The sequence below is a fragment of the Mauremys reevesii genome, linkage group 11, assembly GCF_016161935.1.
Source record: "Mauremys reevesii isolate NIE-2019 linkage group 11, ASM1616193v1, whole genome shotgun sequence".
Classification (NCBI taxonomy): Eukaryota; Metazoa; Chordata; order Testudines; family Geoemydidae; genus Mauremys; species Mauremys reevesii.
In genome coordinates, this window is record NC_052633.1 from 32,208,408 (window position 1) to 32,233,458 (window position 25,051).

General features: G+C 42.4%; 1 protein-coding gene across 1 annotated transcript in view; it reads left to right on the forward strand.

Moving 5' to 3' along the window:
- LOC120374529 (calcium/calmodulin-dependent 3',5'-cyclic nucleotide phosphodiesterase 1A-like) overlaps window positions 1–25,051 on the forward strand; it is a 200,810-nt gene that overhangs the window by 81,079 nt on the left and 94,680 nt on the right. The window lies entirely within an intron of this gene.

Here is a 25,051-nt window from a genome sequence, read left to right on the forward strand (position 1 = left end):
TGCCATTAAAATGAATACATCAGATTTGCTCTTAACCAGTTCTTAATCTGATCTAACTGCAGGAGATTTTCATTTCCCCAGTAATATGTTTTATTTTATTTTAAAATATTTCCCTGAGCTAGCTGGCATATTATTTCATGCCATGAGCCAAGAATGCACATTCATGTGGGTACATTCTTGCCTTTTGGCCCCTAGGCTAACAGATGCTGGATGTGATGCAGCAGTAAAATGTTCAACCCTTGTTTCCACTCATGGAAAATTCTCCAGCTTGTTCCCATTCATGGATCCTCTGGTTAATTTTTTGCATCTTTGGCTCAGAATGGTCCCCAAGTGCTTCCACCACTACTTTATCTATTTGACATCAAATGCAAGCTCATTCAATTGTATCCCATGGTAACAAATGGTTGAAATCATTGCTAAACAGAAATATTGTTCCTATTACAGATGGACCTGAACCAAACCTCTGGATCTGAATACCCAGAGATTCTGGATATGAAATTCCCCAAACTTTGCAGCTGAACCCCAAACTCCAGACTCTCATATCCCTGGAAATTCAGATGTGGATATAAACTTTACAATTTGGACCATCTCTAACTGGAACCTTATTTGTAAGGGAATATGGGGGGAGGAGTGACACAGGTGAATGAGAGAAGATCGTATGAGTCCTCTGACATGCAGTAAATTTTGAAACTAATCAGTTTAGGTCAGTCTCCCACCATCTCGTGGTGAGCTAGAAACAAGTCTTTGGTTGAAACTAATATTCACAGCAGGAGCTGCTATCATGGTCTCTGTCTACATTGGCAGTTTTGGGGAAATCTCCCATTGTAGCACTAGCACCAATGTGGTGATGGAAGCGCTAATGTAGAAAGCACTAATGTGTCTTAACCGTTGCATCATCTAACCCATGCTTTAGAAGTGTTGTCTAACTGTGAGGCTTAGAGTAGATACCATGCTAAATAGTGTGCTAGATCACATTGTGATTACAATGGGGGCTGGCCTATACTAGCATTCTGATCCTTGAGCTATGCTGGTGCTAATGGCTGGCTATATGGTCCTTGACAAGTCATCTAATTTCTCTCTGCCTCATGTTTTTCTATCTGTAAAAGGGTATAATACCTGCCTCACAAACTCTTTAGAGGCTTATTTAATTGATATTTGCAAAAGCTCCTTAGCTAAAAGGTGCTATACAAGTGCACATTATTTTGGTATCTCTAAATAAAAGCAAAGAAAGCAATAGGCTGAAAGTTGTATTGGGTGATCACAGAATATGCATCTTCTAGTAGCTTCATTGCAACTCATTAATACCTTTTCCTCTAAAAGAATGGGGAATGGCTCATTCCTAATGCAAGCCCATGTATGTTCTTCTCTATAAAGATGTTCTGATTAGTTAAGGGTAACAAACAGATGGATGTCATTAAAGCAGAGTGAACAATTTGCTACAAATAACTAATAATTTTAGCTGCTTCATTTCTGCCTGTCTTCGTAAGGGCCAGACTGTCAACCCTTTAATCACAAAATTACCCCCACTGACTTCAATGGGACTAGTTATATGAGTAAGGGGCTTGCACTCTGGCCTTAAATATCCATGAGCAGTGTGTGATTTCCTCAAAATTATTGGCAATTTTGAATTTATTCAGCAAATTGCTTTGTGAATTAGAGTGTGTGCAAGGTGATTGTGGAGAGGGGATTAAATGCAACAGCTGACTATAAGTGTCTGATGCTCAGTATTCCAAATGGGAGCTGTATTGGTTGGTTGTGACCAGGCATGCAAATCAGACAGTATTGTTTCTCTTGCCATAATGCATAAGCATAACTTGTACCAAGCACTCTGCTCCAAATGCTCATGCATATGAGTAAGAAGGGATAAGTTCACAGCCAACAGAGAATCCTTTTCATATCCCAGATAATGCTTCTGTAAATGTGCTTGTGATCACCCAGCTTTAGTTGTTATAGAATAGTTTAGACATGGTGCTGTATCTGATAGGTAATGTCCTTGTTTATTTCACAAACAGTTTTGTTAAATGCTGTCTTGGCAAAAATAAAACTAAAACAAGACAACTTGTTTCTTCCTGACAATCACCTGGTAATAGCAGAGCCACAAAATGCTTGACATTTTCCAAGGAACAATCTCGAAGCTTGTGCAAAAATTATCAGTTTAACATATATTCATTAGTATTATTCATTGTTTGACTGGACTGGATATTGTTATCTTGGATGTGCGTTAATTTAATTTGTGGTTTGTATTGCCAGGATGATGGCAGAATAGCATTAATGAATATACATATTTCTGTGCTTAAAGATTTCAGCCTCAAGATCATGAAAAATCCACTGCTTGGATATTTACATCATTAATTTCAAATTAGTCTAATCAGGTCCTACCTGTTTGACAATTTGAATAACAAGAGAAGCTTAAATGCATTGTACATGGCAGTGGGTTGTAGAAGATACTGAGACTTCTCTCTTTAATATTACTTTCTATCTTAAAACATTTTTGGAGGGATGAATCTGGTGCCTGTGAAAGTGAGACATGTAATGGACTAATTACTAGTGCCAAGTGTATTATGGATAGGAGCAGGAAAGAAAACTAATAACTAAAATAAATCTATCAAAGTTGCAGCTGATGCCAAAGTAACCGATGTAGGGGCAAAAATTCAATGTCATTTGAAAGGATCCAATCAGTCTTCCAGACAGCAGTCTCGTGTCTATTGAGTTTGTGCATGGAGTTTCCTGTGGGTGTGGCTTGCATTATGACAGAGTACCTGCAGTGTTGGGAAATATTGAAGATGAACCTGATTTCTCCAGAGAACTCCTTTTGAAGACTCCACTGGTTAGGATTTGGGAGTTTCTGACAAGTTCTAGACAGCTCTGAATGTCTGGGAGCTTTTGAGTCAAACTTTGTTCCTTGGTCTCAGTTCAGACAGCATTTTTGTTCTGTGCTGAACATTGAAGTTTTGTTACTACAGAATTTTTATTTCAGTATCCTGTTTTCAAAATTCCATTATCAGATATGGGGACTTCAGCATCTCCAAGTCTTGCAAATATTTACTTTAGTTTCTGGATGACCTGTGCTGATGAGTATAGGCAAGTCAATATATCTGAAGAAGTGATTGGCTACAATAACACACGTGTCCTTTCCAGGAAAACAAATCTGTGGCTACCATCTGTCAAGGTCTGTCAAGTAGCTTTGCTAAGATAGTGGTTTTGGTGACTTATTTTATTGTATTTTTTGTTACATACCTTGCAGCTCTCTACTAAGATCTGAATTTGCCTAGTCAAACTGGGCCACCATACAGATAGTTGTTGTGGTCATGCCTTGCACTTGTTTATACCTTGGTGTCTCTTGTGGATTTTAGAAAGGATCTCTTTCTGAAGTACCCTAGGGATAAAAAAGTGCTGTCCTTTTGGAAGCAGGCCATCAGCTATGTGAAGGTCATTTTGGTTGGCCCTGCCAGCATGGTAACAGGTATGTTGGAAATTGACTCATTCGACCCCACCTTCTTTAGCAGAGTTGAGTTAGTTTTTTGGCAAGTCTCGTCCTTTAGTTGTTTACCTTTAATTTGCAGAAGTCATCTGGTAGATGCCAGATTTGCTGCCAAGACATGGTCAATGTGAACTTAGACATCTTTCTTTAAAGTTGCTGCTCTTTTGTTGGTGGCTGCTTAATCAGAGCTATAGATAGCACTCATAGCAGCAGATATTTTCCCTAGAAGGTGTTCAGTCTCGAAAGTAAATCGCATCAGCTGTAGTTGAAATCTTTGAATCCTAGGTTTAAGGTCAGTCAATGGTTTTAAACCCAGTGATGGCACTAAGGGCTTGTGGTTTTTCTGTGTTAAAATCTAAGCTGAACAGATAGCATGTGCCCGAAGGACTGCTAATGCTTCCTTTTCCAGTTGAGTATCAGAGGGGTAGCCGTGTTAGTCTGGTTCTGTAGAAGCAGCAAAGAATCCTGTGGCACCTTATAGACTAACAGATGTTTTGCAGCATGAGCTTTCGTGGGTGAATACCGAAGAAGTGGGTATTCACCCACGAAAGCTCATGCTGCAAAACATCTGTTAGTCTATAAGGTGCCACAGGATTCTTTGCTGCTTTTCCAGTTGAGTGTACTGTGGCTTGGTTTCTATGAGGCTTCTGGATATGAATGCAACAGGTCTCTTTCTGGCTGCTTTTGTGAGCCCTGCTCCTAAACCGTATGAAGATGTGCCAGCTGCTACTGTTGTTGGATAGTTTACTAGCTATTGTGTCAAAACAGGTGGAACTGTCAGTAGTTTTTATTGTATTAAGTGTGGTGGTTGTCTCCCTCAGATGCACATGTTGTGACCCTCACAGGTTTTTTAGATGAGCTAAATTTTGGTAGGAATTTCCCAAAATGAGCTTTCATGTCCAGGTGTCGTCTTACACAAGAAATGTCTTGGGATTCAGGTAAGGTGAGTCATTAATGGCACCGGTTTCTAATTTTTATTCTCTCAACAGCATTCATAGCCCTGTGAAGGCGTATTTTGTTTAGCTGGCTTTTTGCCACTTTCGAATTTCAGTTTCTCTATTAGGTGTAATCCTTTTATTGTTGCCAGCCTTAGTAGGGGTGGTGTTAGCCCTTGTATTTCACATTTTTTGAAGAACTTTCCATCATTTCTCCAGTTTCCCAAGAAACTGGCCACAAACATCAAATGTTGTATTGCTAGCGCCATGTACAATTATATGTGATCTTCACAGATCTTGGGAAGGAGATCTGCAATGATATTTGTTTGGAATTGCAGTGACTGCTGCCCGAATGTCAGTTTTAAATTTAAGGTTTCAACTGTTGAGATTCATGCATGCGTACCAAGGTATTGTCTGTTCTATTAAGGAAATAGTCTCTAAAACTATGGACTCATTGTCGTCTCATAACATTCCCTCTTATATTGTTTCCACTATTCTTGGTGATCTTCATGTTACTGCAAAATGTCTCATTTTGTGGCATCTGATAATTTCTGCCACTTTTTACATTGTTGCCAGCTGTGGTGTCTTGTCATATCTTCTGCACCTTTCCCTTCTTCCCTCATATTAAAGTTCTTTGGTATCCCACGCTCTGATTCACTATTCTTATGTATATAAATTTAAGATTGCTCTTCTCACAATTCTTTTCTGTTTATTGTGTCAGTGTTGTCTGATGCAATCTCCCCTGTGTTGCTGTCATGTAAGCCACATTGCTGTTTCTTTCTCTTTCTCTCTTTCTTTCTTTTGCTATAGCTTTTGCTAGTGTGAGATCTGGATCTATCTGAAGCTGTACTAATATTGGTGTGTCTTATGCCAACAACTATCTTGTCTTTTAATGTTTGATATTTTCAACGTACAGCAAGACTATGAACTGCAGTAATAAAGGCCTTGGCTGTTTTTCCCCCTTCTTCCTGACACCTTCTGTTAAATTTGATCCTTTCATATACACCTCTACCCCGATATAACACGACCCAATATAACATGCATTCGGATATAATGCAGTAAAGCAGTGCTCTGGTGGGGGTGGGGTGTGCACTCCGGCGGATCAAAAAAAGTTCGATATAACGCGGTTTCACCTACAACACGGTAAGATTTTTTTGGCTCCCGAGGACAGTGTTATATTGGGGTAGAGGAGTATAATATTCTGTCTGCCTATGAAATGGGCATCAAAAGCTTCTTTCACTTTGGTGTATTATTTTCCCTCCTCAGTGAGAGGTACAGCACAGATGTCATCATCAGCATCGCTCATGGCATATATCATGGCATTTACCTGGTGTCTGGTCCCTTTTGTATTAAGCCAGAAGCCATACAGAATTGTTGAAATCTCTGGATCCACCAAGGCCAGCTGTCTGAGTTGTCAAAATCAAACTTCTTTAAGAGTCTCTTGCATTATGGGCTCCATTGCTGAATTGAGACAGGGCTCTGCCTCCTTCCTGCTGCCATTTTCATAGGTCGTCTCCCTGATTTTTCCATTTTCCCACTCACCACTCTGGCAGTCTGGAGGTCTCTCTCCCTTATTCTTTCTTTAGAAGAAGGGATTCACTCATTTCTGACACCATGTAGTGTGAGGACATAAGCACACAGAGCCATGCATTAAGCAGTATGACAAGAACTCCCTGATTGGGAAATGCTTCCATTTATTAAGCTCTCTGGCATAAGATGTATACTGGTCTTCTCTGGTAAATGTGGAGGACTAGGAACTCTAACTATTCCACAGTTCACTTTTTTAGGGTTTGAAATGAACCCGTTTGTCACTGGACATTTATCACTCTGATTGTAAGAAGTTGGATCAAAATAAGTGTGTATTAAAATTGGTTTTAAAATCATCATCAACATTTTGAAACTCGTTTTCTTACTGAAAAATGGGTTTTTGGTAAATGAAGAATTTCCACAGTGATTTTGATAAAAATGTCAATAAAGTTTTAATTAAAATTTTTGTGAATAAAGTTCTTAATTTTTCATGAAAACTTTATTTTTTTTAAAGAAGTCTGTTTATTGATGGGAAAACTGTCAGAAAAATGTTGACCTGCACTAGGGATAAGGCATGTTGATGGACCATGTAGAGAAGTTTGCACTATTACTGTGTACCTGTTTGCTGGATAAGCAAAAGTCTCCATTCTCCGAGACTGTCAATCTAACAACTTATATGAGCACTAAATTCATATGAAAAATAAAAGTATGAGTAATAAAGCCAATTATATTATACCCACATTAAAAGCTGCAGGAGAAGAGAACAAGCTTAATTAGCCTGCATCATAGAGGGGTGCTGGTACAGCATGCTCTCTTCCAGAAGCTATGAAATCTGCTCATTTAAGTAATCCCATTGCAGTGTGTGGTTAAAACAATGCAGACATTGATTTTCTGAAATGTGATTCTGAAAATATGAATGAACAAAGATTTCCAAGAGAGGAAAAACAAGCAAGAAATGCAAGTAGAGAGCATGAAGGAAACAATGACTCATTTATTGTTTATAAACTGAAACATGTTTGGTATGTTTAACTTTCTCTGGTCAGGTCCTTTTTTATTTTTCATTGCTTGCAAATGTTCAAACCGTCTAAAAAAGGTGAGCGTTATGGCCTGTTTTTTGTGTGCTGGATGCACTAAAATGATTGATTAGACCCGGGAAGTACTGACTCTGGGCAGAGTTTAGGAATTTGGCCTAAGGAACTCATCGGTGATGAACACAAGCATGGTCAGCTGGAACCCTTTCATGAGAGAACCTCTGGGGTCTCCAGGAAGGAGAAATATCAGCCTTCATTTCAAGGAAGATCCTAGGCCTTTTCCTTGTGAAGGTAGCCTGAAAATATAATCCTTTTGGGAGGACTGAAGATAAGAAGCAGCTAGGCTCCATTTCTGCAGCAGGAGGCTGTAGAATCCTGAAGATTTCCCCTCCCCCTTCACTCACAACCATATTTTTATGTTAGTTAAGTTTGAGGTATATGCCAAACAGTTGTCTCGCACCTTCACCTTAATTCTCAAGATAGCTCTGTGCATGGTCTGATCATGGTGGACAGCAATTAGTTATGTTGAGGGAGGAGATGCAAGCCATTGGAACACACAGCTCACCCCAAAATGCTAAGGCCTGCCCTGCTTGTTAAAATTATTGTTCCTCTCTGAGGCTGGAACTGAGCTGGTTGCTGCTTACTCAGGCAGTTGCTACATTGTAGGCACTCCCACCATTGATGCAGACATGGCAGCTACTACAAGGGGAACTTTTTTTCTGTCCCAGCTGCACTTTTAGGAGTGCACCATGTAGTCCCCCCTCATCCAGCAGCTGCTCCAGCATATGGAAGATATGGGGCTGAGCGTTATTGCATTGAGTGGGAGTTCTACCAAGATTGCAGCTTGCCTCTTTCCCCAGGTAGTGACTGCCTGTCCCTCTCCATCCTGCTTGGAATCTGAAGAAATGGGAGGGAGCCTAGAAACCCATTACCTGCCCTAGAACCCCCACACCAGCCAGGTGAAACCATCTCATCCTAGCCTTCCATTTCCTACGTGCCAAGGGATACTTGCTCCTCCACAAAAGCAGATAGGGAGACTTGTGCACATCAGGAATAAAAGGGGAGCCATTCCTAAGGGATCCCCAAACCCACACCAGAGGAGCCTGCTACCCAACTAAACACCACATAGCAGGATGAGCCACCTGGCAACCCCGCTGTCATCAGAGGTTGCATGGTGCCTACCTGTCACCAGTGCTGCTATTGTAAAGAACAACTGCCAGATAGGGATGCGCTGCGGAGCAGAAAACACAGTGTCACAAAGGAGAGGACTGGAAAGACTGTTGAATTTGGGGAGGACTATAGAACTGCTAGCTGAATTATTTTTGTGGGGTTGAGGAGAAGTTCAGAATGTGAATTGTATTAATAGATGGTTTTGGAAGGTAGAAGGTTTGTTTTACACAGATGTGTCACCAAATAAGGTGGAAAACATTTGAAGGAGCCCCTTGTTAAAATGTTGGCAACTTACCACTGTGCATGCACTCTTTTAGAGATTGCAAGTTTGGAGAAAGAGATCTGGAAGGGTAAGCGTTAAGAGATAATTACCACCATTGAGTTCTTGCATGAATCTTGGAGCATGAGCTTTCATGGGTGAATACCCACTTCGTCGGATACATGCATCCGATGAAGTGGGTATTCACCCACGAAAGCTCATGCTCCAAAACGTCTGTTAGTCTATAAGGTTCCACGAGACTCTTTGCTGCTTTTACAGATCCAGACTAACACGGCTACCTCTCTGATGCATGAATCTTGATATTTAAAAGCAATTTTTGTAATAATGGAAGGCTGTCTGAATACACTATGTGAATATCACTTGGGTTTGGAAGCTGCAGGACCTGATGCTCACTTACACTAAGGCCCCTTTACCCCATTCAGTAGTGTGAAGGGGTGTCATAAAGTGGGTAAAAACACATGCTACCAGAGTCCTATAAAGGGGCCTTAGTGTAACTGAGACCTAGGTCCACTGAAATTAAGGATACTTACTCAAATTTAGCAGAACAAATGCACACTAACGATTTCCGATAACTTATTTAATGCGGACAGTGTATCCAGTGCTGTGTACTGTACAAAAATAGAGCCAGTCCCTGCCCTCAAGGGCTTACAGACTAAGGACCTGATCCTACAGATGGTGACGGAGTCTGCCTGCATGCAGTCATTTGCAAGATCAAGGCTTAAAGGGACCCAATAAATGCACCTGAAAACCAAGAGAGAATACCAGCTGTTGTCACCCACAATTATTCCAAGATCACTTCTTGTTGGCAATGTGACAGAAGTGGGTTTTAAAGAGATTTGAATAAGGGTATGTCTACACTACAAGACTATTTCGAGTCAACTTAAGTCGAATTTGTGGAATCGACCTTATGAAGTCGAATTTGTGTATCCACACTAAATACACTAATTCGACTGTGTGAGTCCACAGTAACGGGGCAAGCGTCGACTTTGAAAGCGGTGCACTGTGGGAAGCTATCCCACAGTTCCCGCACTCCCGTTGCCCATTGGAATTCTGGGATTTCCCCCCAATGCATGCTGGGGGAAAAATGTGTCGAGGGTGGTTTTGGGTAACTGTCATCATTGAACCGTCAATCACGCCCGAAAGCGCCTGCGGGCAATCTGTTCGTGCACTTTTCTGCTCAGTGACAGCGCAGGTGCCACAGCACTGCGAGCACGGAGCCCGCTGCAGTTATGGCCGTTGTCAACTCCTCGCACCTTATCGTCCACCTCTTCCACAGTCAGCTGCTGAGAAATCGGGCTACTTTTCAATAGTGCTGCGAGCACTGGTGGACCATGGGGGACGTTTTACCAACATCAACGTCGGGTGGCCAGACAAGGTTCATGACGCGCGTGTTTTCAGGAACTCTGGTCTGTTTAGACGCCTGCAGGAAGGTAGTTTCTTCCCGGACCACAAAATAACTCTTGGGGATGTGCAGATGCCTATAGTGATCCTCGGGGACCCAGCCTACCCGCTAATGCCCTGGCTATTGAAGCTCTGTGCAGGCGCCTTGCACAGCGACAAGGAACTCTTCAAGTACCAGCGAGCAGCGAGCAGCGTGACCTGTGACTGTTCAGTTTCTTTACAGAGAAGCTGAACCTGCCCCTGTTTCTTTACCAAGTTACTGTTGACTAGCATCTGCAGTTACATACCCCGTCCACCCCGCTTCCCCCACTTCCAACACACGTTTAAAAATAAAACACATGTTCCACTGTGACTTTACAAAGGTTTCTTTATTGATGACTTTGCGTTAAAGGGTTGAAACTGGGATGCAGACTGTGCTGGGTAGGGTGTGCGGTGATGTAAAGACCGCCTCTGAACTCGAGGAATGACAGGCTCCTGCTCCCAGAGCGGTCCGCAGTGCCGGACTGGTTGTTTCAACAGAGCCTGCCATCCCTCCTTTTTGGGACTCTGTGTGCGGGGGCTATGTGGCCTTGTGGCGGGGGAGGACGGATACAGATTCCTCTGCTGCGTGGCTCTGTGGTCCAGGACAGGGACCGTTGCATGAGATCTGTAACCCCCCTCCCCCCGCTACAAAGTCAGTACCCCCCCACCCACACAGAACCTGCAAACCACCTCCCATACCGACCAGGGTGCCTACTGACTGCACTGTGTGTGTGACCTGCTGCTGATCCTGCCCCCGTCTCTGTACCCTGCTAAAGGTGACTGTCCTATGCAATACCCTACCCCCTTCCCCACCCACCCCTTCAAACGCAGTGTTGTGTAAAAAAGCATGACGGAAACAGTAATTAACAGCAAAGTATTTTTAATAATTAACCAGACAGTCAGGGGATGAAACTGGGATTGGGGCCTGGGTGAGTCAGGAAGGGAAGGAATTCTCAAAAATTAGGGTATGAGAGCTTTTGGGTACTTGAGCACTCTGCTGAGGTGCAGTGACAGTTTTCACGGCCCCTGGCGCCACTCCTTCTGGTTACTTTGGGTGACGGGAAGTATGGGACTTTGTGGCGGGGGAGGGCGGTTGCAGATACACTGCGGGGGGGCTCTGTCCTCCTGGCTGCGGTCCTGCAGAACATCCACAAGGCGCCGGAGCGTGTCCGTTTGCTCCCTCATTAGTCCAAGCAGCGTTTGAGTCGCCTGCTTGTCTTCCTCACGCCACCTCTCCTCCCGTTCGCTGTGTGAGCGCTGGTACAGAGAGAGGGTCTCCCTCCACTGGCTCTGCTGGTCCGCCTTGGCTCGGGAGCACCCCATAACTTCAGCGATCATCTCGTCCAGTGTCTTTCTCTTTCTCCGCCTAATCTTTGCCAGCCTCTGTGAGGGGGATGCTGTGGCAGGTCTGGAGACAGTCGAAGCTGTGTGATGGGAGAAAGGGAGTGAATTCCTTGCAAAGATACATTTTTCCGAACAATGAACACAGTCTAGTCTGTGTCTGTGAACAACACCATGCACAGCACCTATCTCGTCCGCACTCCTGCAGCAGGCAATCCTGAAAGCATAAACTCTGCCCCTGTTCCACCCCATCGCAGTGTCCCCCGACCCTTGCACTTCTGGGTTGAGATCCCAGTGCCTGATGGTGCAAATTTCATTGTCGCGGGTGGTTCTGGGTAAATGTAGTCAGTCATTCCTTCCTCCGGGAAAGCAACGCCAGACAATCATTTCAAGGCCGTTTTCCCTGGATTGCCCTGGCATACGCCATAGCGTGGCAACCATGGAGCCTGTTTTGCCTTTTGTCACTGTCACCATATGTGTACTAGATGCCGCGGACAGAGGCGATTCAGCAGCGCTACACAGCAGCATTCATTTGCTTTTGCATGACAGCAGAGATGGTTATCAGCCATATTGTACCATCTACCATGCCATCGTAAATTGGCAAGGTGATGATGGTTACCAGCCGTATTGCATTATACCTTCTGCTGCTGTCATAGGTGCCCCTGGCCGAGATCAGCCGGGGGCGCAAAAGACAAAACTGGGAATGACTCCCCGAGTCAATCCCTCCTTTATGGTATCTAAAAATAGAATAATTCCTGCATAGAATATGGGGCTAGTGTAGTAGAGATCCAGTGTTTCAGAGAACCAGAGAGCACAGCCGCTCCATGTCAGATTATTCAGGAATGATGAGCTGCATGGCATTCACAGGGGGTGCTCCTGCAACAACCCCACCTGTTGCTTCCCTCCTCCCCCAGCCTTCCAGGGCTACCATTGCAGTGTCCCCTGATTTGTGTGCTGAAGTAATAAAGAATGCAGGAATAAGAAACAGTGACTTGTTACTGAAATGAAATAAGGGGAAGGCAGCCTCCAGCTGCTATGATTGTCCAGACAGGACATTAAGCAGTGTGGGGGAGAGGAGAACAGCATCCTGCTGCTATGACAGTCCAGGCAGTACAGAATCTTTTCTTTACACATGAAGGGCGGGGGCTGATGGAGCTCAGCCCCCTGTTGCTATGATGAAGACGGTTAGCAGGCCGTCTGCTTATGGGCTGATGACGAGGACGGGTACCAGTCGTATTGCACTACACCATCTACAGCAAGGCTGATGATGATGACGACGGATATCAGTCATATTGCACCGTCAGCCACCCATAAGGGTGGAGGGGGGGAGGATGCTACAGTACAGTGCCGCAGCATTGCGTCTACCAGCAGCATTCAGTACACATAGGGTGACATTTAAAAGAGTCAAGAGATGTTTATTTTTCCTTTTCCTTCTGGGGGTGGGGGGTGGTTGTACATTGACGAGCTATACCCTGAACCGCCGCGGACAATGTGTTTGACCGTACAGATATTGGGAGCTCAGCCAAGAATGCAAATGCTTTTCGGAGACTGCAGGAACTGTGGGAGACCTTGCGTCCTCAGTCCCCCCCTCCCTCCATGAGCATCCATTTGATTCTTTGGCTTTCCGTTATGCTTGTCACGCAGCAGCGTGCTGAGTCTCTGCTACGCCGTCTGTCCGGATATTTTTTAAAAATACTTTGGACCAGGCGTAACATTACAGTAATTCCCCTAATTAGATGCAGGAGTCTCCGAGCGAGATCACCCTGAGGACGGTCACTGAAGGAGATAGAGAGCGCATGCTGCGTGAAAGCCGGCACAAACCAGGGCCCTATGCAGCCGTGCTCAGGGAGACAATGCTCCCTGAGTACCTCATGAAAGCCTGGCGCGGAAAAGTGTGCTACCACTGAGCACCCAATAAGGCAGCTCTCCCCAGGAACCTCCTGTGGAGGCTTTTCGATTACCTCCAGGAGAGCTTCGTGGAGATCTCCCAGGAGGATTTCTGTTCTATCCCCATATATAGAGAGACCTCCTTTTCACATACTTCAGATTCCTGTTATATTAAGAATAAAAGTTTACATGTTTAAAGCACTTACCGACTGCTCCTTCCCCTGATTCAGGGTCCGGGTTAACGGCCGGGGAGGGTTGGTAGGGGATCTCCATGACGGTGATGAAGAGATCCTGGCTGTCGGGGAAACCAGCGTTGTAAGCGCTGTCGCCTGCCTTGTCCTCCACAAACCCTTCCTCATCTTCCCCGTCCGTGAACATCGCCGAGGAACTGTCCGTCGACACTGTCCCATCGTCAGAGTCCATGGTCACTGGTGAGGCAGTGGTGGCAGGCTCCTTAGTGTCCGTTTGCCGCTTTGATTTTTTGGTAGCCTTGTCTGGGGTCCTTGATTTTCATGCGGCGCTGCGTTGCATCCCGCCTGTATCCTCTGTCTCTCATGGCTTTGGAGACCTTCTCGTAGGTCTTTGCATTCCGTTTTTTGGAGCGCAGCTCCGAAAGCACAGACTCCTCGCCCCACACACCGATCAGATCCAAGACTTCCTGGTCAGTCTATGCTGGGGCCCTCTTTCTATTTAGAGATTACATGAACTCCTCTGCTGGAGAGCTCTGCATTGCTGCCAGTGCTGCTGAGCTCGCCCCGATGTCCAACCATGAAATGAGATTCAAACTGTCCAGACAGGAAAAGGAATTCAAATTTTCCCGGGGCTTTTCCTGTGTGGCTGGTCAGAACATCGAAGCTTGGACTGCTGTCCAGAGCGTCAACAGAGTGGTGCACTGTGGGATAGCTCCCGGAGCTACTAAGTTCGATTTGCATCCACACCTAGCCTAATTCGACATAGCCATGTCGAATTTAGCGCTACTCCCCTCGTCGGGGAGGAGTACAGAATTCGAATTAAAGAGCCCTCTATGTCGAATTAAATGGCTTCCTGGTGTGGACGGGTGCACGGTTAATTCGAATTAACGCTGCTAAATTCGAATTAAAGTCCTAGTGTAGACCAGGCCTAAGAGGTAGGAGGTGGTGACTTGTTAATACAACAAAAGTGATATATTATTTCAAATGTAAAATGAAAGATGTAAAATCTGTGCAGTGCCTGCATTTGGGAACCACTACAGGGCCCATGTAAGAACCAAGTTAGATAGAGAAATTATTTTTAAAATCATTAGTGTTAGGAATACTTTTGAATAGAAAGATGGGTGTGATCAAAATGTTGATAGACGTACAGATTTCATAGTCACGCACTGGATTTATGTTCATTTATGGTTATATCACATATCTGAGGGTGGGGTTGGACCCTTTGTGTCAATTTACCACTATTCAAAGGGCTGCAAAAAGTAGTAATGGCAGCTTTCAAGGTGTCTAAATTAATTTTTAGAAATGAGCAAGGTGACAATGCTCTGATGTTTGTTCTTAGTGATGCTGTTCCAGAGAGTAAGTTTCACTAGAAGGCTCATTCACCTTTAGAGTTTCTGCTGCTGTTTCTTTTCTTTTTTGATTGCCAGTCCTTGGTAGTGGCAGTGGGACCAAAGAACGAAGAGTTGCCAGAAAAGACACTCTAGCAGCAACTTTCAGATCATCATCTGTTCTCTGGTAAAATGTGTGCATACTTTTCCAGCTATCTCCCATGTTTGTCAACTAGATGCTGGAAATTTGATGATTAAAAGCAGTACTTTTCAATATCTGTGCAGAAAAGAGAATTTTATCCAGTGACACTCAGATTAGTCCCAGATGGGTCACAGATGCATTTTTTTTAAAATTTGAGGCAGTGATTGTTGGAGCTAAAAATGTTAGTCTCAAATCAAGCGGTGGAATAAGATCCTATAGCAAGTTATCTGAAGAGAAATTGTCTAAAATGTTAGACATACTTTCCTGTGCTTTGAATTTTTCATGTACCTCTAAATAGAAAGGATTATGTAATTCTCCCATGTCATTTGCTATAGCATCACTGTGATATAACTGATTGTTTAATATCCTTTACCTGACGTTCCTACTCAGGCATAATTTTCCTCTCAACTACAACCACGGGCTGAAGGATTTGGACCCTCAGTTAAGGATAATAATCTATGGACTTGATAAGACAAGTAAGATAGGTGTTCCAGCTGGGAACTGGGAACTCCTGCCAAGTAGAGTGAGAAATGATATCAAAGAGGACTCTCAACTTTGTTTAAAAGCGAGAGCCTGTCATTTGGTTTGGTGCTAGCGTCACTGATCTCTGCATCTGAATCCTTTCCGCACCAACAAATGTTGCTTATAAAACAAAAAAGGCTCCTCTATAGCTATCTTTCCTGAGCTGCTTTTTGCTTGTCTTCTATGTTAAGTCCCATAAGTGGTTTTCCCCTCTGAATACTGCTTGATGGAGGAATTCCTCCTGTCAGCCCCTTTTGCATGTTCCTCCAGATGCCATGGCACATGCTCTGGCTTCATTCTTAATGTGTCCCTAATATTTCCATCTTATTTTCTGGATAACTGTGGAGATAAGGGGTCATTGAACTTTCTGACGCATCTTGGCATTTGTTATAATTTCTTACCTAGGGATTTCCTAAGGTCTTTGCTTTTGAAAGCCTCTTGATGTCTAGCTGTACCTTTAGTGGATTTCCAGCTTTCACATCACTGTATTAAAATGGAAATAACAATTATGTTGAAGATTTGTCATTTAGCCTTTAAGCTGTAGATTTTTCAGTAACCAAATCTTATCTAAGATAGGCTACTGCCTTGCGAATTTGGGACATTGTTTCCTTATGGATATCTCCATTGGCTTGCAAGTGACTACCAATGCACGTGAACTGACTCACATTTCTTTGCTTTCTAACTTAATGCTGGAGATGGGAGTACTTGGCGTTCTCATTTTTCATAACTAACTTTGTTTTTTCATAGTGATTTAACCCAGTGTTTTTTATGATGCTGGACAGTCTTTCGGTCTTTGCTTGTATGTCACACATCAGTCATGATCTGATCTGTTTTATTGTGTTTTGCCAAATGCACTGTAGCATGTTTTGTACTGTACTTACCCTGAAAAGCTAGCCAGTTTTGCCTTAAATATGTGTTAGTACTGGCAGTGTTACTTAAATTTCCTTATTTACTAAAGGGAATACTGTAAATATTGAGGCAGCTATTTAGTCAGGGCCGGTGCAAGGAAGTTTCGTGCCCTAGGCGAAACTTCCACCTTGCGCCCCTCCCCCCCAGACCTGTGGCAGCTCCCTGCCCCCCCCCACAGCAGCGCCCCCCCTGCCCTGAGGCACCCCCCCATGGAAGCTCCCCCCCACCCCCGGGAGCCGTGCGGCACCTCCTCACCCCAGCTCACCTCTGCTCCGCGTGCTCCCCAAGCATGCCGCCAGTGCTCTAATTCTCCTTCTCCTCCCAGGCTTGCGGCGCCAAACAGATGATTGGTGCTACAAGCCTGGGAGGCGGGAGAAGTGGAGCAGCGACCGTGCGCTCGGGGAGGAACTACTGTAAAAAAAAAAAAACCAAAAAACCCCCAAAAAACTGGGGTCACCACTTTTTGGTGCCCCCAAATCTTGGCGCCCTAGGCAACCGCCTAGTTTGCCTTAATGGTAGCACCGGCCCTGTATTTAGTTATCTATGAACCCAAATTATACAAATACTTAGCTAGTATGGTGCTTAATATCTCAATCTATCTCATCAAAAAGAGCTGGAGCAGCTCACAGCGCTAAATGCTATGCCCATTATTGATGGTAGTAGCAACTGGCTAGTTTTTAAAATGGTGACCACTGAAAAGGGGCAGAAACTATGTACTGTGATTGCGGGACACCATACACAGTAGTAATGCATCAATTTCTTCTCTTTAATTTTGCCTTCTTCCCTTTAGATTAATTAGCATTTGGCTGTTATTGAAAAGGTTATTTCTGTGCAATTTGGCCATTCCTCCCCTCTGTATAGTATGTGTCAATATTACCTCTGGGGGGAACCTTTAAATTCTTTGTTCTTTCAAAAATGGTATTACATAGTGATACTGTCATTTTATGTTGTAATCAGTATCTTTATTATTAGCATTATTTTAACTTCATCTTCTGTAGCCTGTCTGTACTGAATCAAGGATATTTTCTGACCCTTTAAGAAGACGACATCATCTTTACTCCGAAGTTATAATGTTCAGTATACAGACATCATTATATGTATGCATTTAGAAAGCATATGACAAAACAATTATAATGTGTTCCAGTCAAGACTGAAATTTTGTCCACCATGGCCAATAATAATATTGCACTGGCTCAGAGACAGGAATGCCAGTTTTGACTTGTGTATCCCAGAACTATTTTAGCATCCTAAATCCCAAAGGAATTTTCTCCTTCCCGCTGTCTCTCCCCTCCAACCCTTCCCTCCCCTTACTTTTTCCTCACGACTAAAAATGCCAAGTATAAAATCCTAATGAAAACTGACAAAATCCTAATAAATAAAAATTAAAGTAATGAAAATGTTCTCCAGAAAAGTTATTCACACTGAGAAGTGACTGACTTCAATAGCCAATAGTCCATCTTCACTGGTGTCAGCAGGAGCATAAACAGTGCACATTTTACAGCGTATTGCCCTGGAATCTGGGCCACCGCTCCTCATTACCACATAATTGCAGCTAACTCTAACAGGCTTTTGGCACCCAACATACACCACCTTTCAATGGCCCTGACTGAGCTCCTATCTTCTGCTACCTCGTGATCAGACAGGAGCAAGATTTGGTCCTACAGCAAGTTGCAGGTGGGTTCCAAGGAAATGAATAGACTATTGTTATCCATTGTTGAGTACAGTGGTATGTAGTTAGTTTGAAGACAGACAAATATTGATTGGAAAAGAATGCTGCTCTCGTTCAAGATATCAAAAGCGTTTCAGTGAGCTTCGCCTACTTGAAAGAATCTATAATGTATCATGATATAGACTGGCAAGAAACCACTGGGAGAAATTCTTATTCTTGCCTTGTTCGGGGTGGGTGGGTGGTAACAATGGTTGTAAAATGTAGATGTGACCCAGCTTTGAAGTGTGTTGATTGTAGTATTTGTTGTGTTCCCCAAGAAACTGCTCTAATCCATGACCTAGTACTTGATATTTTTTTCCTTATGGGTAAAATTTTCGGAAGGGCCCCTTTCCCACAGAAAGAAAGAAAGAAAAAAGTAAAAGGGACATAGGTTAAGTTGCCTAGACACACAAAAAATGTGATTCTGTCTTTTTGGCTAGTTGGTACTAGATACAATACAACTTGGTTGTTTCTCACTGTCATTCCCAGCATGAATAACTTGAAATTTAGAGATACACTGATGGTGCCTCTGTCTTTTGCCATGGCTGGTTACAGTCGGTTTGAGTCCTGCTTGTCCCTGCATGTTGCAGTGCCTGTTAACACCACGTGGTCTGACTCCAAAAACAAGCAATATATTGGTGGTGAATGTGAGACATTTTCACTGTTAATTCAGTTTTGAGCTCTAGCAGCCCTAGAATTCAGGAGACGCAACAGTGGCTGAAAGCTTGAACCTTGCATTTTTGTTAGCAAATGACATATTGTGGGCGTTGATTTAGCTTTTATGTAGGTACATTTATCAAATCAACTGATAGACCACTTGGTCTATTACAATATATGTATTAAAATGTATCTAGCTTTCTCCCAGACCCACATTAGCAGCCAATTGCATTGTTTCCCCTTATCTGTGGATTTAAGGAAGCACTTTAAAAGGACTGCTGCATGATCTCAGAACTTCTCCCACCCGTCAGGAAGGTTCATCCTTTCCCAGTTCATCCTGGGTAACTGGACACCGTCAAATATCATAATCATGGCCACTTGCCTTTCCTCAGGCTGCTTCTGCAATGACAGGCTTCCTGATCGTATAATAATGTGGTTTTCCTTGCTGGAGTAAATTTTTACCAGCTCTATACCTAAGAACTGGCTGAGCATGAGATAGGCTAGGATAGTAAATAGACTTTACTTGTGTATGCTCCTCTTCTAAAAAGAACTGAACCACAAAATTACAGGCATTTCTCTGACTGCCTATGCAGTCTGTTAAATAGATATAGCAGGTAAGACTGTAATATCACCATCTGTTGACTCTGGTTTTGGGCTCCAGGTCCAGACTCATCTTCCCACCCAAAGATTCTTGCCTTTGGCACTTGGGGATTCCAGGGAGCTACTTTGTCATTCCCCTCTCCTCCAGAGTATGGTAGACGATGACTTCCTGTTCCCCAAACAGCCCCACAATTAGGATGATGGGGCAGGCTTGCAGAACATCAGGTTCCTTCCACACAAGGTGGCAGCAGGGAGCTCACGAGGATGTAAAAGCCAAGTTCACAGGTCTCATTATGAAATAGTTGCACCAATTTCTGTGAGCTTTGCTTTGAATATTTAGGCTTATGCAAATCTGAAACAAAAACCAAGAACATAAATCAAAGCCGCTGTGCTCCTGTATGAGCAGGAAAGTCTTAGCAGGGAAATTAAATGTCCTACATGATGGCTTTGACGTAAGCCTCTGCTCTGTCTGTGTGTGTCTGTGATTGAGAATTGTATAATTTATATTTATGAGGTGAAAAAGAAAGCCAGATCTTAGAGACCTTTACCACATATACTGCAATCGTAAGTAGTTTGCAAACTTTTCTATCCAGAGCCTGGATGAGTCACACCTATCTCCAGTACTGCCTAGTTCCAATAAGTTCAGGAGGTTAAGTTTCAGAATGTCTTTTTCCATTTGCTAACATCAACACACAGAAATAGATTGAGGATGTCCTACACGTGTGTACTTAGCGTACTATAAGCTTAATGCAAACATAGTAGAGCTGTTGGGTGATAAAACATCATGAATCTGATCTGTGGCTTGATGAATCCTATTGAGGAATATGAGTGGCTATAACTGAATTCCTAAAACACTTATGGACAGTAGTGTGATATAGCAAATGTCATGTTGAGTATGTTGCACTCGGAATAAAGTTTACCCTTGGCGTGCAGGGCTAACACAAAGTCCCCCATGTCACTTAAACCTTACAAGGGGTCTGTGCCAGAGGACACCCCGCAGCATGGCTATGCAACGTCAGTGCAGAAGGGCCACTTAGGTACAGTCTGGGGGATGTCTCGGAGCAGGCCAGTCGTGGGGCTGTGGATCCTAATGAGATCCCATGAGCCCAGTGCAACTAGCGAGGACAGACTGTGACTACTATTCTAGCTCAAGTATGGAAAGGCAGCCCCATACTGTGACCCTAGATTGGGTAGGTGAGTTTCACCTCCCTAGCTCCTCCATATTTTCTTCCCCATGGAGAAGTCGAATACTCAGGCTTTGTGCAGGTGGAGTGAATTTCACTCCCTGTGCACATGGCATATCCACCTACACATTTGCTAAAGGCTGTGCAAGGTACAGTACCACTGATTGACTATTCTAATATTTTTTGCATTTACGTATTAAAGACTGACTTCCTCTATGCATTGATTAAACAGAATTTGTGGCAAAGTACTGAAGCGAAAGATGAGATGGCATTCTCATAATAAATCTCATTTAAATCTTTTCTATTTCAGACGTGGGCTTTTTTAAAAAATGAGTGTAGAAATCCATTGCTATAGTTAATTATTCCAGAATATAGACTTAAAAAAAATCTAACTCCAATTATATCTATTGGACTCAGTGAATAATATGGGGAAGTTTTTTAACACCTGTAAATTCCTTTGTATGCTAAACAAGAACTATGACACTCAATGAATTAAAGCCCAAAATATCAAATGCAGATGCTTATAGTTAAGTAGCTAAATCCACATTTTTGCATCTAATTGTGAGGAAGCAGGTAGGTGAGGGAATGTAAAACCTAATGGATAGAGCTGGTCAGAAAATATTTGGGGTTTTTTGCCCTGTGGAAAATTTAGATTTTTTCAGTGAAAAATAAAAAAACGTGAACATCTTTGTCAAAAACTTTGAAATGAAAACTGAAATATACAATTTTGAAATGTTACCAAGGTGCCTCACGTCCCCATTCTCCCCTATGGGTTTGGTTTCCTAGCAGGACTATGTCTCCGATGATACACCATGGTCTCCTCTCTTGGTGAGGCTTTGGATTGCACAAAGGGAGTCCCTGTCTGTGATGAATCATGGGAGATGAAGTCCAGTTGCATAGAGGAGAATGGTAACATGAGGCCTGGTACATGGTACAACTTCCATGCGGCATCAGAGTGGCATTTTCAAATTGAAACTTTTTGGATTTGGATGTTCCTCTATTTTTTTTATTGTATTTATTAATAATAACAATAATATTTATTATTTAATCCACCCACAAAGTTTAAATTTTCCATGGAAAGCAGACAGTTCTTATGAAAGATGTTTTTAAATCAAAACCTAAATTTTATGTCAAATATTTTTGATAAATTTTTTGACCAACCTTACCTGATGGACGCAGGTGGGAGTTGCTGAGCATAGGAGGGTGGCCCTGTCACTCTTGTGACAAACTGTCCCTTCTCTGATCTCATTGAAGTTCCTCCACACATGTTGTTGGGGCTGGGGAATGAACTCTTTTTGGCATAATTCCTTTCTAAGCCACACAGGCATTTCACAAGTAAATTATACTCTTTCCATCTGAAATGAATCCCCCTCCATAATGTGACCCTGCCCCCGACAGGGAGGTCCACGGCTATAGCTGTTGGGGGAGCTGCTTGAGGATTTTAGGGAGCTGGATTTTAATGCAAAGTTACAGGGTGTCTAATTGATCTCAGAGGATTCCATACTCCTCTCTACATCTGGGTCTAACTGAAGTGTAGGAGAAAATACTGGATTACGGTGAATGACTGGAGAGAGACGTCTGTCTGACCTTTTTAGATGGCTGCAAGATCTCAGCAGATACTCTTAGGTTTTCTCCATATAAGAGAAATTTGCTGCTTAAGTTATTTAGCTAATGCAGAAACAGAATCTTTCATAGTGAGGGGATCAGTTTCTGTGTGTTCCCTGGCCAACCCACCTCACACTACTGATCTGCTTTATAAACAAGAAATATTCAGTCTAGGAGGAGATTTTCAAAGGCACTAATGGTAGCTAGGTGCCTAAATGCCATGAAAAGTCAATGGGAAATAAACGCTTACGTGCCATGTGTGTCTGTGAAAATTGCTCTGCGAGAGTCTAAGGATGAAGTAGTTGCCAGTGAGCGGTAGATGAGATTTCAAGGGGATGTCTTTCAAGAGAATGTTTGAGATTTTACTAGGAGGCCTACACAATGAGAGAGTGAGCACTAAATTGCTCAGATACCACTGTGATGGGAGCAGTATAAAAACCTAAATAGTATTTCTTACTGATTATATGTATTGTTCTTTCATGGGAATTTTGCAGCATTAATAATTTTTAACATGCAATGTGGTATTTTTTTTAACCTAACCACTTAAAAAAAATCTAGGACACATCTTGTCATGACTTATCCTGCTGTTTGGTTGTGCTGCTGTATTTATAGTACCTTCCAGATTTAATTTGGCTTTGTTTACATTGTATAATTTAATCATGTGTGATATCAATCTTAAGGTCACAAAAAATAAAATTACAATGGCTTTCTTTGTGGCCTCTTTACCATTTCACTTACCCCAGTTTAATTGCACTACTACCATTTAAGTTCCTCCTGATTTATGCTAGTTTGATGTCAGTCAGCTCTTAACATCTTGTTTCATCTGTTTGAATCCCCTGAAGTCTTTTGGCACAAACAACAGTGGTGCATTAGTGTAGTCAACTGAACTCAGCAGTCTTTCTTTTTCTCGCTCACGTAGAGAAGGTCTGGTTTTGTGTAGTAATGGTTCCACCAGCTGCAAACACCATACTCTGCTTCAGCCAACTGTAGGTTATTAGGTCACAAGTGCCAAAAATTATGAGTAGTGCTTCAATTTGCATAGTTATTATCCACACATCATTCAGAGTCAATAAATGCCAGATTGTAAAATAATTACGATCTCTTGAAGTGGAGCCAGCCCCACAAACAAGATCCATCAGTCTTCATTAATTTGTATACAGTTCTTTTAGCAGAACAAACTTTCTGAAGGTACTTGCATGGGAATGTTGAGGCAGCTGCACAACTTTTATTTTGAAGAAAAAGTTGAGCCTCGGAACAGCGTGTTTGAGAGAGAGAGAGAGAGAGAGAGAGAGACTGCATTTAAGACTTTGACCAGCATGTGCAAGAAGTGTTCTCATGGCTGGAATACTCTAACACATTTTTACCTGGGTAACACTTGGCAAAGTTTCACATTTTCTTTCCACAGCTGAAAGGAATCCAGTACAATTCCCTGCTTCGATCAACTTGACTCCAGTGTTTTTGCATAGCCTGCACGGTTTGGTAGTGCACAGACGTGCCTGTTTTATGTGGCCTCTATGGCCCTTTTTTGCTCAACTAACAGAGAGAGGGAGGGAGTCTTTCCCCAGCACCAAAAATTCATTCTGTGCGCTCTCTGCAGCACAGTAGCTAAGAACAAGTTTCCAGATTACTCCCTGGGTTTTTTGGAGTTATTTTCAGGAAGAAGTCATCCTCCCCCCTTTAAATGGATGATTGTGTTACAATCAAGAAAAAGCATCTCCAAAGACCTATTTTTAGGTAAGTGATGCTCTTGTTACTTTGAACTGAAATGTTCCAGACTTCCTCCTACATGTTTACTTATAAACGTAAGTTAATAAATATACAGAAACAAAGAAAATAGTTCAATGGATTGAGCCTCAAGTTTAACTTGGTGTGTCCCACTAAAACATTAGGTGCTTTAGTAACTTGGAATTGTTCTTTCAGCTTATATTGAAACTTTGTGGACTTTTTTTTTTTTTTACTTCATCAACTTTTTCAGGTTTTTTTGTGAGAGATTTTCCTTGTGAAAGAGGCACAGCGCTTGAAAAACTTTTTTTATTTACTAAAGCTCTGCAGTCTCTGAATGTTTTCTGAATTATTAAGCCTTTTAAATGCAGAACATTGTTCTTGCTTGGTTTGGCTGATTAAGTCTGAATGGCAGAATTTTCATGCTGGAAATGAGACACCTTTCAGAGTGAAGTAGCTTGCTCACAGGGACTTAAAGCCAAGCTCTACATGTGATCAAACTATACATTTTATAGCTAACTCATAGGAATAATTATTCAGATGGGGAAGGAGGAAGATTAATGAATCAGAATTAGTTTTGTGTTTTGTGTGATCTTTTCTATGTATATTTTAATCTGTGAAATATCCTGGTAATTTAGGAGATTGTTTTTATTTTATCTCTTTACTTTCTGATTTCTGGTATATTTAATTAGTTGTAAAGGTCCTTTGGTGTAGATCTGGCTAACATCATCATATACTCCAAAAATCCCCTCTTGACTCATCTAGCTTGAAAGCTAGTGAACTTGCATGGGAATAGCATTTTTCTACTGCTTTGAACAGGGATTCATGGCTGTAAAAAGCAAATAAAACTACAATAGTTCACACTTTTGTTTATTACTACTGACACCCTAAAGACAGCGCTCAGTCCTACTGGTTAGAATACGATGACATTGATAGGGTATTGTAGCCAGAGTGTTGATATGATAGATAAATATAAGATTATAGATGGCACTATAGCATGTACAGGGTTGTAATTTAATTGTGTCATAAACTATGCAAATACAGTAATAATTAGTGTCTGAGCTTCAGAGGAAATTCAGGCAAGTACTTGTACCAGGATTTTCTATTGTTTGTTGTTTAAATATTGGGGGGAAGGAAGGGGATGGAATCTTTAGAATATGATACCAGCAGAAAATCAGAACATTCTAAGGCATTGTGTAAATTAAATAGCTGGAATATCAGCCATAAACTTGAATAACTTGGATTTTGTGGATTTGCCACACAATATTCATGATGACTAAAACTGAATATGTTGCATTTATTAGATCAAAAACAAATATTTTAATGTAAAAAGGTTTTGACTGAAGATT